Raw genomic sequence first — 5,000 nt, forward strand, 5'->3', positions numbered from 1 at the left:
GCTATGAGGCTATGATAGTGTGAAAGCATTGTTGTAGTTCTTTTCGGCCGTCATTTAACGTTCAACTCAGAACTGGCACGGTCCAGGGAGGTCCGACTGTCTAATTAAAACAAAGCATTGTGATGGCCCTCACGGGTGTTGACACAATGTGATTTCTGCCCAGTGTAATGAATGTCAACGTGAAGAAATTCATTTAAGCGCTTATTAACGGCGGGAGTAACTATGACTCTCTTACGTGAATGACGTGTTTTCGTGTGCTCCGTGTTTCTGAACTCGTATTTCTGAAAATACCGCTCGGTAAATATAGTGAGTAGTGTCGTTCGGTTTGGAAAGTCGTTTTCTATATATTGTGATATAAAGTTCAAATCGGCATCATGTAGTTATCGAGAAATAAGTATCGAAAGTTTGTGAAATTTCATGTGAAAAAGTAAACAGTGTCGGCCATAATTGTAGAAAAGTGATCTGTGCGCGATCGCGGGTGAAAAAGTAATTAAATTGTCAGAAAATCGCACATAGAACGTCATCTGTGTGAGAACTAGTCGTGAAACCGGAGGCGTAACCCCCGGTAGGCAGAGCAGTAGCCTGCTAGTGCAAGCAAAGATGGCCGACTCGGAGGGAGGGAACAGTCAGTCGGAGGAGATGGACGTTGGCATCGGCGACGCCCCTCAGGCACCGCCCCCCGCCCCGTACAAAGGCCCCGCCTACCCAAGTCGCAAAAGACCAGCCTCTCAGTCACCGCCTGGCAGCATTCGTAGTCCACGCCCTATATCAGATGCTGAACTGTCAAAATTATCATCAAAAGTAATGGAAAGCAGGAAAATCCTTAACGAAACCGTGATTAATGTGGACAAGAAGGATGCTGGAAGAATTAAAGTAGCTACGGATCAGATTCTCAGTGCTTTTAGGACGGTACATCAAGCATACAAAGTGCTTGCAGAACGTCTTGACGATTATGCAGATCTCCAGGAAGTACTAATGAAAGGGTATGACCGTGAAGCATCGAACAAAGCCCTTAAGGAAGAAATGGCAGTAATGGTACGCGAGGAAGTAGCGAAAGCAGTCAAGGATCAGCTCTCACAAGCTGCAGCACAACCGAAGCCGGGTCCTCCGACGTTTGCGAGCCTGTTTCGTGAAACCAACAACCAAGAAACAACCCTCCTGCCAGCCGAAACGACCCAGAAGTCGCCAACAACCGAGTTCTCAATCTCGCCAATGATCGGCTATGCCGACAAATTTGCATCAGCCATGGAAGTGCGCGAAAAACTAAAGTCGGTGATTGTCCCGCGTCAATTTAATCTCCGTGTCGTTCAATTAATTAACGTACCCAATCAGAAAACAGTCAGAGTTATCGCTGAATCTGTGGACATGACAAGGTTGTCGCGATCTGAGAAGCTAAAAGATGCTGGGCTATGTGTTAATATCCGACCAAAAATGAGGCCAAGACTAGTAATTCGAAATGTCCCTACTGACATTCGTCAAGAAGACATCACGAAGACTATTATTGAAGACAATATGTTAGAAGTGGACCCAAGTGAAGTGAAATTTGTGTACCGATATCCCGTACGTCCGAATCGAAGGGGTGTTAGTTGTGTTATCGAAACTAGTGCTAAAATAAGAGACAAGTTATTGAACAATGGCCGACTGTATGTAGGGTTCACATCATGTAGGATCGAAGATCACATACTTATTAAGCAATGTTACAATTGCCTTGGTTTTGGACATCTCGCTCGTGAATGCCAAAAGCCGAAGGTATGTGCTAACTGTGCTGGGCCACATTCAGCCAGAGAATGTCGTGATCACTTGCTACTGAAGTGCCAAAACTGTTATTCGGCAAAAATGCACGACACCGCTCACTCTGCAACTGATGCAAGAAATTGTCCTGTGTTGCGTCGACGAATCGAGGACAAGACGCGGAGCATAGACTACGCGGATACTACAAGAGATGAGTAGTGATAAAAATGCGCTACTGAGAGCAAGGGTAGCATCCCTGCCAGTGCCAATTGTGGTGCTCTCAAGGCTAAGCGCCTCCCAGCTAACTGGCTACGAGAAACAACTTCGTAATAGCAAATTAACCTGCCAAAGTGCCTCGAAAGAGGATAACCTCACTGATACTGGAAATAAAACCCATGTAGAAAGGAGTAGGGACGGTATCACCATGCCTTCCCCCAGTGAGGATAATCTTTCCGTAACCCCGGAGAGTTTTGTCGAAGATCCCAACCAGAGAAATGAAAATACGACAGCTTCACCTGGTGGTCCAGCCAATATATTCCGGTGTCCATATTGTACTAGACATTTTTCTACACTAAGAGGCCTGGGAGTACATAAAAAGTCACAGCATCCAATCGAGAGGAATGAAGAAATTGATGTCACGAAAAAGAAACCTCGGTGGCAGGACGAAGACTTGCGTCGACTTGCTATGGAGGAAGCCAGAGCCCCCCCAAGTACACGGTTCATGAACGAGTATTTGTTGGATAACGTGAAGATGTATCCTGCTAGGTCCGCACAAGCCATAAGTTCTCTTAGGAGAAAGCCTGCATATAAAGAAATGGTCGAGAGCTATAAGGTGACCCAAAATGAGAAGGAGAATCTGACAGAAACACCATCTCCCGACAGTCAACCTGAGTCTCTAACCATAGAAGCAACGCCCAACACCGAACCGGAAAGTATACCACGAGTAATTGTGAATGAGTTCAGAGAAATAATAGCAGAATGGCTCCGGGATGCCATAAAATACCTGAACACGGATGGCAAGAGTGAATCTGGTCGGTTTCACCTTCTATCTGCAATCCATGATGTGCTATGTCAAAGAAGCCCCGAACTGAACCTGGAACTCTGGTTCCAAACGAGATTCCGAAGAGGCGATGGAACGGCCGGACTACCTCGGCCACAGGAGGGACCTATGATACCAATGAGTAAGAGAGCCCGAAGGAGATGTGAATACAAATCTACTCAGAAATTGTGGTCCAAGAACATGTCCAAGGCAGCCAAAAAGATACTAGACGGCGATGTGGAAGACCAGCAACACCCGAGCCTTGAGCAGCAAGATACTTTCTGGAGAAACCTACTGACTGAGCAAAGTAGGGAGTTTGAGCAAACGTGTGAACCAACTCCAACGAGGATGCACGAAGAAGTGCTTCGTCCCATTTCAGTAACTGAGTGCAAGAAATACAAACCAGATCACAAAACAGCAGCTGGGCCAGATGGACTAAAAGCCAAGAACTGGTTGGACAATGTGTCCAATATGGTCAAAGCGACAATAATGAACGTGATGTTTCTGTGGGGCCAGACACCAAAAATATGGCGAGACTCACGTACAGTCCTGATCCCTAAAGAGGCTGGAACTATGGACCCTGCAAAATTCAGACCGATCTCAATATCGTCAATAGTCTTACGACATTTCCATCGAGTACTGGCCGGCCGTCTAACTGACCTGGAACTGTTCGACAAACGCCAGAGAGCCTTTATTAGAGCAGATGGAATTGCAGAGAACTCGTTTGTGCTATCATCAGTGCTTGATGATTCATGGAAAAATCTACGACAGCTACACGTTGCGGCGATCGACGTCAGAAAGGCGTTTGATACAGTTTCTCACAAAGCCTTGCCATGGATACTATTGAAGAACGGAATTCCCCATCACCTAGTTGATTATGTTGTAAAAATGTATGATGAAGCCCAGACCCAACTCGAAGTCGATGGAAAGCGTTCGAACCCGATCCAACCAGGACAGGGTGTGCGTCAGGGGGATCCACTGTCATCAATCATATTTAATCTAGTCATGAATGAAATAATAGGGTCTGTGAGCGACGGGATTGGATATAAGCTAGGACACTCTTCCATCAATGTTCTTGCTTTTGCTGATGATCTTTTACTGTTGGCCCGTACGAAGGAAGGACTACAGGACTTAATTGACGCTGTGATCGATGAGATGAAGAAATATGGCCTAGCGCCGATGCCGAAAAAATGCTGCTGCCTGTCATTGGTGCCTAATGGCAAAGCAAAGTTGATGAAAGTCATGTCTCAACAACTATTTCAAATAGACAACGAACCTGTACCGCAACTAGGAATAAGTGACTGCTGGAAACAACTAGGCGTTGTATTTGGCGCCAAAGGACCAAATGCACCAATCATACAGATGAATGATCTATTGGGCCGAGTAACCCGCGCTCCTCTGAAGCCTCAGCAGCGGATGAAGATCCTCCTAACATTCCTCTTGCCCAGATTCATGCATAAATTGACCTTCGGAAAACTAACGCATGGTGCTTTGAGGAGACTGGACAAGCAGATACGCAAAGTAGTCAAAGAATGGTGTAAACTCCCGCATGATGTACCGTCAGCATATTTCTACGCGCCAGCCAGAGAAGGAGGACTAGGAATAACATGCTTAGCCACGAAAATTCCAGAATTAGTGATGAGACGCATCAACAGTCTTGGTAAATCGAACTTTCCAGCCGCTGTTGAAGCTGGTAAAAGTTCATGGGCACACGCCAAGAGGAAATGGTGCTGTTTAACATCGCTACGGGATCGTGATTGGTCTAACAAATTGCACAGAAATACTGATGGATTCGATTTAAGAGAAACCAGAAATTCAGCGGCCTCTTATCAATGGCTGGGTGACCCATATATCAGAATCCCAGCTCGTGACTGGATCCAGTTTGTTCGCCTTCGCATTAATGCTCTACCTTCAAGAATGAGGACATCTCGTGGTGTACGCAGAGCCAATCTTCTGACGGAGTGCCGTGCTGGATGCAAGGTTCCTGAGACCACCTATCACACGATTCAAGGCTGCCACCGAACCCATGGTGGCAGAATCGAGAGACATAACGCACTAGTCAATGCCACAGCGAGGAAACTTAACTCCATCGGCTACAAAGTCGAGATTGAGAAGCAGTACCGTACCAACGAAGGAGTAAGGAAACCAGATATCACGGCGAAGCGTGATAACAAAGTCATAATCCTGGATGCCCAGGTTGTTGCAGCCCATCGAAATCTAGATGAGTCTC

At 46.2% G+C, this 5,000-nt stretch overlaps 1 pseudogene; it reads left to right on the forward strand.

The window, feature by feature from the left end:
• LOC141532026 (large subunit ribosomal RNA) overlaps positions 1-5,000 on the forward strand; it is a 9,452-nt pseudogene that overhangs the window by 2,426 nt on the left and 2,026 nt on the right.

Source organism: Cotesia typhae, unplaced genomic scaffold (genome assembly GCF_013202065.1).
Source record: "Cotesia typhae breed Kobodo isofemale line unplaced genomic scaffold, CoteBio_Ctyphae contig_50, whole genome shotgun sequence".
Lineage (NCBI taxonomy): Eukaryota > Metazoa > Arthropoda > Insecta > Hymenoptera > Braconidae > Cotesia > Cotesia typhae.